This window comes from Octodon degus, unplaced genomic scaffold, assembly GCF_000260255.1.
Source record: "Octodon degus isolate 3935 unplaced genomic scaffold, OctDeg1.0 scaffold00250, whole genome shotgun sequence".
Classification (NCBI taxonomy): Eukaryota; Metazoa; Chordata; class Mammalia; order Rodentia; family Octodontidae; genus Octodon; species Octodon degus.
The window spans coordinates 2,368,758-2,379,349 of NW_004524826.1; the positions used below are offsets into that span (position 1 = coordinate 2,368,758).

The 10,592-nt window shown below is 37.0% G+C and overlaps 1 long non-coding RNA gene across 2 annotated transcripts in view; it reads left to right on the top strand.

The window, feature by feature from the left end:
- LOC111813976 overlaps positions 1-2,335 on the top strand; it is a 62,727-nt gene extending 60,392 nt beyond the window's left edge. For both annotated transcript variants that reach the window (XR_002819079.1, XR_002819080.1), the window contains one exon: positions 2,060-2,335. This is a non-coding gene — a long non-coding RNA (uncharacterized LOC111813976). The remainder of the gene's footprint in view (positions 1-2,059) is intronic.
- The last annotated feature ends 8,257 nt before the right edge of the window (positions 2,336-10,592 follow it).

A 10,592-nucleotide genomic window follows, 5' to 3' on the forward strand; every position in this document is an offset into this window, starting at 1 on the left:
AAAATGCCTTCTATCAGCAAGTCAACTATAATCCAAACACTTTCCCAATGTCCAACTTGTTGCAAGAGCTTTAAGGGAATATCTAGATATAAACCATCATATAACTTTTCCCTCTCACCTTTGATTTGCATGTAAAGATTCAATTATTTCCAGAGAAATGACTCTCTGTTCCAGGCTTGGAACACATATAGGTTATACAACCTAGTATGCTCATTTTCCCAGCTCATGGTTATTGTAAGGGATAAAATACTTGCTACCTAGCTGGTAAAAACAGTGTAACTTCCAGAATGATTTCTGGGAGCTTATGTAAACACACTCTGTCTTACTACCTGAGGTGCCCAATAGCCTCTGACTTCTGGCTGCCATCTGGAAACCAGCCTCCAATGAAGCTAATATTAAAACTGGATCTTTAGGCCACATAGTTGGGACATTAAATTAAATCCTATCTGAAGACAGCCTACTCTTAAGTTTCCCATTTCATGATCTAATACATTTCCTTCATTTTTAAGCCAGTTTAAAAACTTAAGCCTAATTGATGTGGTCTGTTGGAATCACCCATGCATTCCTTTCCATTAATGATAAAATGTGGCCCTTAGGAGAAAGTGACATGGATAAGGTCAAACAGCTACATTATTGCCAACTTGCTACTGAAGACTACTTCCTGTCTCCTAGTTTGTTCTCTCATAAACCTCTCAGCCAACACACATACCTGGTTATGTTGTTTGCTGCCTAAATTAGTATTCCAGGTAGGCTTTTACTCACAGACTAGTGAAAAAATCTATGCTTATGGTTTTCAGGAATCCTTGTACTGTTAACTAATTTTGGGGCAAGTGGAATGGGATCATGCTTGGCCTGTTTGCTTTTCTAACCTCTTATTAAACTTATATGTTACTTGCATTATTGAGTGTCTCCCTTCCAGGGCCACATACAAAGCATGTGGCAAGTTCCTCAGAGTGTGTTTCATAGTAAACAGCAGCCATGAAGAATGAAAATGTGATCAAACCATTTGGCACATGTTTAAATTTAAAAACTTAACACAGTAAAAGAAATATTGCCATGAAACACCCTTTAAGTAGTCTGCCTTGCCTCAAACACAAGCATTCTTATTCCATTGCTCTTCCCACCTGCTAGAGAAGTTCTGGATGTCGATTCAACCAGGAGGGGCTTTACTCATCTGCAGACTTGCTGGTGAGTGACTCCAGGAGCTGAATGTTATACTGGTGGTGGGATGCGGTTAGAGGTGGGTCACCAAGGATCTAACCTAGAATAGTATATTATTGTTCCCCGCACCTCCCTTTTCTCTGCTTGCTGGCTGATGTAGGTTAAACAGCTTTCATTCCCCATCCCTTGCACCCTGCTGTTTCTACCTTGGAGCCAACTGACTTTGGACTGAACTCAGTGAAAACTGTGAGCCACACAAAGTTTTCCTCCTTCCAGCTGTGGGTTTAGGGTACTTTGTCTCAACAATGGGACAGGGCTGGGGAGATGGCTCAGTAGAATAAGCCCTTGCCTGGCAAGCACAAGGGCCTCAGTTCAATCCCTGGTTAAAAAAAAAACAAACAAAAAACTGGGACAGTAGCTAATACAGAGGTTAAAATTTTTGAATGGATTCAGAATATCAAGGCAGCCATGATGGTATAACTAAAGACAAGAAAGAATTCTTCTAGAACTGCTTCAGAAAGTGTCAAGAACAATGGGATAAATATATTCAGACTGAGGTGAGTATTTTGAGGCAGATTGATGGTAATGCACATTTTCCTGTAATACATCATTTGAATTTAAGTATTCTTTTCTGTCAAACTTTTGGGGTGTAGAACTCCAAATCTGGACGACAAACAGATGAAGGTGGAATGGTAAGCAGCAAAGAACCTCTCTGACAATCGCCCTCCAGATGCTGGAATATAGCAATGTAAGGAAGATAAAAAAGAGGACCGTGAGTCCTCTGTAGTCAGGAAGGATGTGAGGCATTACCTGAAGTCCCTAGAAAGAATGAAGAGAGAAACTTCTCTTTTGAGATATTTCATTATTATTTAAAAAGAGAAAATCCTTTCTGTTTCAGCTAACCATGTATCATGTATAGTAGCTGCTATAGAAATACTAAAAGAAAGTACCCAAACAAATGACAACAAAGTGAAAACTTACATTTTTCTGCAAACAAAGAACATGGACATCAAATAACATACAAAGAAATATACTACCTCTCACCGGAAGTGTGTACCATGAAGCTTGGACTATCTAACATTTTGTAGCTATGCCAACAAAAGACCTACAAACACGCATTTCACTGAGTCTCAGAGACCAAACCACCATCCTGTTCACTGTGACAAGGAATTGCAATCAGATAATTTCTAGGCCTCAGTTTTATTCTTGGAAGATTAAGAATGTTCTCTATTTTTCCAAGTCACTTCAATATAAACTATTTATTATTTTTATAAGTATTTTATTTTTATTTATTTTTTTCTGTATTTTAGGGAAGGTCTACAGGTGTTCAGGGTCTTGTTACTAGATTGGACTCATCGTGATTCTCCTGTTTACAGCCTCCCAAGAGCTGGGATTATAGGTGCGCACCACTAAACCCAGTCTCAATAGAAGCTTCAGCATGCCCTGGGTGTGGGTCTGGCACAGCAGACTCAGGGATCACACCCCTGGCCCCTGAGCCTGCTTATAGGAGCTTTGATCCACTGAGCTATTCGGCCAGAACCTAGCTTGAGTATTTTTAAATTCTAGTAACTTTCTTTCTTTCTTTATTTCTTTTGGTACTGAGAATTGAACTCAGGATCTCATACTTGCCAGACAGGTGCTATGCTATTGAGCTGTATCACTGGCCCAGTATCTTTAAAAGTTAAAATGAAAGAGTGTAGATATGTAAGGGAGAGAAGATAAAGCAAAAGACTCCAGGAAAGAGAAGGATTGGTGTTAATTAACAGGATGTTAATTAACTTCTCTTTCTACAAAAGAAATGAAAGCAAGGTAAAGTACTGGTTGGTGTCGCCTGTGGTCTTCAAGGCAAAAACTGAGAATGTTTTTGTTGATGGTCTCTTAAGGCAAATACACATACAAAGTATAAAGTGTGAGAGGTTATCATGGGGGTTGAGTTACTTCACTCCTACTTGCTGAAAGCAAAATACTATCACACTGTTGAAGTCCAGTATTTATATATATCCTCATAGAAACTATGCATTTGTGGGGCACAGTGCAGCATTTTAATTCATGGGTATGATATATAATGATCAGATGAATTTTAGTAATTGGTCATCTATCACCTCAAACCAAAGTCCAACTTTTCTTGACTTCTGCTCACCTCAAAAAAAAAAAAAAAAAAAAAAAAAAAAAAAACCCTAGCTGCATCTCTACTCTATCTTCTCATTGCCTATAGAATCTAAAGCATATTTTTTCCATTTCTATTGCATTGCCATGTTGCCATGTTTCAGGGCATCTTTATTCCCATTTAGACTATTTTGACAGCTTCCTAATTGACCATTCTCTTTCTTCACTACATTAAGAATTCTATCCCTAAAACATAATTTTAGATATTGAATCTTCTTGAATAAAAGCTTTCTGTGGCTTTTTTTCTTTCCTTGAGACAAAAGCCAATCTCCTGCAACCAACCTACAAGATTCTGGGTCCAGCTCCACTCTCTTCTATCCTTACACTGTATACTCTTAACTCGTACTGAAATATATACTGACACGACCTCAGATTAACCCAGGCCCTCTCCTGTCTGTGGGCTTGTATGCTTTTTGTCTTTTTTGTCCAGTTCCCTTCTTCTTACTTCCTAGCTCTCACACAGATAACTGCTAATTTATTCCTCAGGTGTTCTCTCAGATATCATTTTGCCAGAAATTTCTCCGAGTCTGCCACGAGTAACAGTAGCTTCTTCTCAAAGAGGGACACCAAAACCATCCTGGTCACAACCTATCACAGCAATTGTTTATATCTAGCTCATTCTAGATTATATATTTCATATTTTAAAGCAAAGCTGATGTCACATTCATCACTGTTTCTCCAACATCTTACATAGTGTCTGGCTTCTAGATGTTCCTAATTTATGTTTTCAAATAAATTAACAAGTGAATGTTGTTGTAAAGAAGAAATCTGTAACTCAGGATGATCAAAGGCTTTTCTTAAAGTCCCTCTCCAAATAAATCTAAGCCATCAGTCCTCCTCTGTTAGCCCACCACCTCCCCTCTCCTCTCTCCTCTTCCCACTTCTCCCCTTCTTTTCTCATCATCTCTTGCCCTGGAATAGCTAGCTATATGGCAGTGAGTCACAAATGTGAATTTTCATCCCACAGATTTTTTCAGAGCTTCAAGTCACACCAGTTACACACATTTCCTTTTGGAGGCACTACGGTCAAACTGAATACCATTTCACTAATTGAGTTTCTGTGTTACACACATCATAAGGAAGGAAGTCTGACTGGTATGACATAACCCAGTTGGGGATCAGCATTTTCTGAGAAACTCATGTTGTATGCCATGCAAAGATGAGCGCAGAATGGTGGGGACTCAGAAAGGGTGGGTACAATGCTACCCAGAAAGTCAAAATAAGCTCCTGAGCAAATCACATAAATAAGAGTTTGTAGAAGAGTTCTCAAGGTCACCTCCTCTTGATGCAAGAAGTCAGTGAGTCAACAGAGAGCTTTATCACATCCTTAGTTGGAAAATGTTCCTGAGTTTGAATATAAACATCTCACGTCCAATTCAGACTCCTCCACAAGAGCTGGACCCTCATCCCATTTGGGCTTCCAGCTGAGCCACTCTGCTGCAAGACTGAGTACTCCAGAACTCTGTGCGACAATAGAACACAATATCATAGCTTGAAAATAGAGTGTGCATCTGGTGTGGATTGTTGTTTTAGAAGAATTGGGACTTGCTGTTTCCTGGATTCCTATAGTCTCGCTTGATGGATTGGGTTGGTTATTGGCTCTGCAGACTGTGAACATGTGCACTTACTGAGGGGAAGGACTCCTTCCTCCCATTTTGACAACATCTGCTAGTACATTTCAAATGTTTTCTATGGTTATCTTCAGAATTATCTGTACTGTTATAGATGTCTGCTTCCCTGCAGGAAAAAGGGCCTTCTGCAATATGCACTGAGTGCTTTCCATCAACACATCCTAAGATGCTATTGCATGTGTTGAGCAGAGTTAGGGGTTTATGAAGATGAGGAAAACAATCTTACCATCCCTGGACTCCTCAGAAGGATTCAGGAGACAGATTCTCTGATGAGTAGCTAAAAACAACACAGACTGTGACGAGAGCTATAATAACTATCCCCTTCATTTGTTCATCCCAGTTTAATATTCAAAGAACTTTCATATGTATGACTTTATCTGACCCTCATAATGTTTGTTACCTTCATTTGAGAGTTATAGATAACCAAGTCTCAGAGAGATTAAATGTTTTGCCAGTATTCCCACATTTTATAAGTGGCACACCGATATTTAAAATCTTGACGAGATATAAAGGAAGAGTATATATAAAGATAGAGTAACTCAGGTAGAAGCAAAAGGTCTTATGGGCAAGATGTGGTTTAAATTGTACCTCATCATAAATGTAAAATGGAGAAGAGCTGTACAGAGAAAAGAAACATATAGGTAAAGAAATCTGTGGAGGCAGAAGAGTGTCACAGTTACTGCTATGCTCATTTGGTGCAATCAAAATTAATGAAACCAAGTATTTTATGTGATTAAAAAGAAAACTATTCTTGTGTTCAAAGTACTTTGCTTGAGGGGAAAACATAACCACAGAACAAATGCAAATGATCAAATATTCTAATGTAATGTATAAATAGGTGGGTATATATACTAGTGTTATAGGAGAAAGAATAATTCTTATTTATGCATTCATTGACTAAATTCAGGAAAGCCAGTTTTTAAAATAAAAGTGTAGAGGCATTGAACTGCTCTACATAAAGCAAAATTTTAGGGAGGCGGTGACCTTGAGCTGGATGGCACTGTACAGGAGAGCTGTGAGGAGCTAGGGCTAGTCTTGCTGCATCCTGGGAGGGGGTTAGGATGGGGGGCATATGGTGTTGGTTGGCAGTGCCTTGGGGCATGCAGAGGATTGAGGAATTTATGGAAACTAAGTAGAGCTTCCCCTGAGGTGCTGAGCTGTGTGGACTCATCCGCCTGGCAGGAACCAACTCATTAGAGAATTTGAAGGCCAGATTGTACCTATGGAGCCCAGACAGGTGGAAGTGCAGGGAGCATCCCCCGATGGAGTCTAATGTGTTCCTGAATACAATTTCATGTAAGCCTGATCCCAGGCTTTATTTCTTAATTTTTAATTAATTAATTAATTTGTCTTTGTGAGACAGCGTCTCACTGTGTTGTTCAGGCTGACTTTGAATTCACTCTGTAGTCCAGGCTGGTCTTGAACTCCCAACAATGCTTCTGCCTGAGCCTCCTGAGTGCTGGGATTACAGGCGTGCACCACCATGCCTAGACATTGGTCCTAGGTTTTGAAATCCAGCCAACAGGTATCGTAAATGCACTTACAGGCAGGAAACACTCTTCAGTAGTTAAATAATTGACTCAAAGTCATGGTGTTAGGCTGTGGTAGAGGCAGAATTCCAAACTGCCTCTCAACCTCCATCAGTTGTGTATTAAAGGAGTAACCCTTTCATATTAGCTTTGTCATAGTGAATTATGTTGAATAGTATAGAAATGACAGAGATGCTACACTCAGATTCATAAACCTGGATGACAAAGTGCTATGATCAAAGTTGGGAAGCTGTTACGGGTATGTGCATGTGTATTGAGGAGTATATTATATGCATATACAAGGTCTGATTGAAAATTGTGGTGAATATGTAAAATTTAAAAATTGATTACAGTGAAAGAAACATTGCCATGAACTCTCCTCAAAATAGTCCCCCTTGCTTTGGACACACTGATTCTGTGCTTCTTGTCACTTTCTGAAGAAGTTCTGGAAGTGTTCTTTTGTGAGTGTCCTTAGCTGTTGTGATATATACAGCTGCTTCCTGAACCAATTCAAAATGTTCGCCTTCCACAGTTATTTTGACTTTAAGAAAGAACCAGAAATTAAGTGGTACCAGACCCAGTGGATATGGTGGATGAGGACACACTTGACGATTTTACAGGCCTGCCTTTGCACTGAATGGTGCTTGGCCTCAGCCTTCATTGCATTTTTGATCATACTTTTTACAGACAGACACAAAAGAAGACTTCTAGAGCTGCTTTGGAAAGTAGTAAGAGCAAGGGGACAAGTGGTTTCAGATTGTGGTGCAGTAGACTGAGGGGCATTCATGGCAATTTCTTACATTAATAAATTTTTAAAATTTAAACATTCACTGGATATTTTGACTATGCTTTGCCGTGTGCATGTGTATGTGTGACAGCATTTAGAGTGATATATTCATTTAAAGAAGGGTTTTGTGTTTTCTAAGTGAAAGATAACAAAAGCATATTTATGTTCTGGTACTATTACCAAGTGGTACTATTAATTATTCAAATTAATGGGAGATTGCACCAGTGAATCCACAGAGCTCTGAAGTTTTCTTATGGGAGGCTTATAATCATAAATTTAACTTCCGTAATAGATGCAGAACTACTTAGTTTATATATTTCTTCTTGAGTAAGCTTCTATAGTTTGCATATTTTCAGGAACCAATCTCATCTAAATTGCCAAATGTACCAGCTGAAAATTGTTCATAAATCTCTTGCTATCTTTTTAATGTCTATGGAGATTACAGCGACCCGACCACTTTCATTCCTTATATTAACAACAGGCCTCTCTCTTTTTCCAACCTGGCTAAAGGTAACCTTTTCATTTTATTTACTCTATTGTTCTTCTCTTTTTATTTCAATGATTTCTCTTCTGATCTTATTCATCTTGCTTACTTTTCCTTTTGTTCTTTTTTTTTTCTTATGTTGGAATCTGTGGCCGTCGACTCATCTTTTCTAAATGACGTCACCCTCTCAGGGGTGTGTCATTGTTTTCAAGATAGTATGATATGCTGGGTGTTTTTTTTTTTTTCATTTTCATTAATTTCAAAATACTTTCTAACTTCCTTATTAATCATTCATTTGACCTATAAGGTTTTTGTTGCTGTTATTCACATCTTTTTATTTTAAAGATAACAAACAAAACCGAACAAAAAACAAAATTCCAAAACAATATGATAGGGAGGTAACAATGGTCAATGCATTGAATATTGTTATCTTTAAGTTAGTTACTCAGAGTATAAGATATCAGCATTTAATTGTCTAAATACATAGGCATAAACCTGTCTTAAAAATGAACTAAGAGAAGTAGTTCATTAGTAGTATAACCATTTTCCCTACTATATGCATATTTTTTCCTTTTGCTTTTCTCTTCCTTCTTTTCTCCATCCCTGCCAATCCAGTTTCTCTTTCCCTTTGAAGTCTCTTTCCATTTTTCAATATCTTTGTACATGTTTTATCTTATTCACTTTTTTAGATTCTCATACTAGGGAGACAATATGATGTTTATACACATTTGGATCTGATTTATTTCACTTATGAGTATGGTCTCAAGTTGCATTCACTTATCTATAAAAGCCTTGAGTTTTTCTTTATGGCTGAGTTTTACTCCATTATATTAAAAACCACATTTTTTTTATCCATTCCTTGGTTGGTGGACATTGGCGTTGCCCAAAAGATCCCAAAGATCTTTGAACAGATCCAAAGATCAATGAAATAGACTAGAAACAACTCGCCACATACTCAGCCACCTTATCTTTGACAATGGTACCAAACACATTCACTAGAAGAAAGATAGCCTCTTTAATAAATTGTTTTGGAAAAACTTGCTCTGCACATGCCAAAGATTAAAATTGAACCATATATTTTGCCATGCACTAAACTAAATTTGAGATGGATAACTACTACGAAGACAACAATATGCAGTGTATTAATGATTGTAACTGTCCTACTAACCTGTTTTGAAACTGTCTCATTGCTATTTCTTTCTCAATAAAATTAATATATAAAAAAGCAAAGATCTAAATATTAAGACAGAAACATTAAATTTCCTGGAAGACAAAATAAGTATAACTCTTGAAAGCGTTGGCGTAGACAGAGATTTTATTAATAAAACCCTCTTCTCACAAGAACTATCATAAAGAATCAACAACTGAGATCTCATCTTCTTAAAAAGCTTTTGCACAGCAAGAGAAATCACCAACAGAGTGAAGAGACAACTCACAATATGGGAAGAAGTGTTTGTCCCTCTTCCTCAGACAAAGGATTATTCTCAAGAACATAGAAAAAATTTAAAAAAAAAAATCAGATGGCCCAAATTTAAAGACCCAATTCACATAGGCATCTGAGATGAATACATTCTTCCGAGATGAAGAAATACAAACAGCAAATACATATAAGAAAAATGTTCAGCATCACTAGTCATTTGAGAGGTGCAAATTAAAACAACACTAAGATTCCATTTTATCCTAGAATGAATGGCTATTATTAGGAAATCAACCAATAACAAATGTTTGATGGGCTGTGTGGAAATAGGAACCCTTCTCCACTGCTAGTGGAAGTGCAGACTGGTAAAATCACTGTGGAAATCACTATGGAGATTTCAAAAGAAAAACCTCTATGACCTATAATTTATTTAGAAGTACGTTGTTTAGCTTCAAGAGATTTAGGGTGCTCTATATAACTTTCTGTTTTTGATTGAATTCATGTGGTTAGAGTACATGGTTTGCAAAATGTGAGCACTTTCAAATTCATTGGCATTTGTTTATGACCCAGAATGACTTACCTTGATAAGTGTTCCATATACACTTGAAAAGAATGAGAACTCTGCTGTTGTTAAGGAGTATTCTAGTTATGTAAATAAAGTAAAGTTGGTTACTTCATAGATAGTGTTGTTCAAGACTCCTATATCCTTACTGCTTTCCTATCTATTATTGAAATCTCTTGCTACACTTGTTGATTTATCTAATATTGCTGCAGTTTTATTAAGTTTTTGGAGCTTTTCATTTATCTTGAACCTCCATTATTTGGTGTACAGTAATTACCTTTGCTACGTTTATATCCTCTTGATGAATTACCACTTTTCTTATAAAGTGGAGCTCTTTATCTCTGGTAAATTCTTGCTCTGAATTCCAATTTGTATTTTAGTGATATAGCCATTCAAGTTTTCTTTGGAGCAGAATTCATTAGAGGTATATGTTATTAAGTCCTTTTAATTTCAGCCTACTCATATTATTCTATTTAAGTAGATTTCTTATAAGAAGTATTTAGCTTAATCTTACTTTTTATTCCAATCTGGTCATGTTTGCTTTCTAATTGGGATGCCTAGACCATTTTAATTCACTGTGATTACCATCACTGCTGGTTTTAATTCTAACAATGCTGTTTAATTTCTCTCTATCCTCTTATTTCTTTTCTGCTTTTTTTGACTTAAATTTCATGACACTATTTTATTCCCTTTTGTTGGCTTACTGACTAGTACTATGTACTATTCTTTTGTCAGTGGCTTTAAGATCAATAGTGTACATATTTATTTATTTTATTTTTTTTCAAAATTTTATTGATAAACAGATAGCAATGAGACAGTTTCAAATCAAATCGGAAGTACAGTTTCAACAAGTAA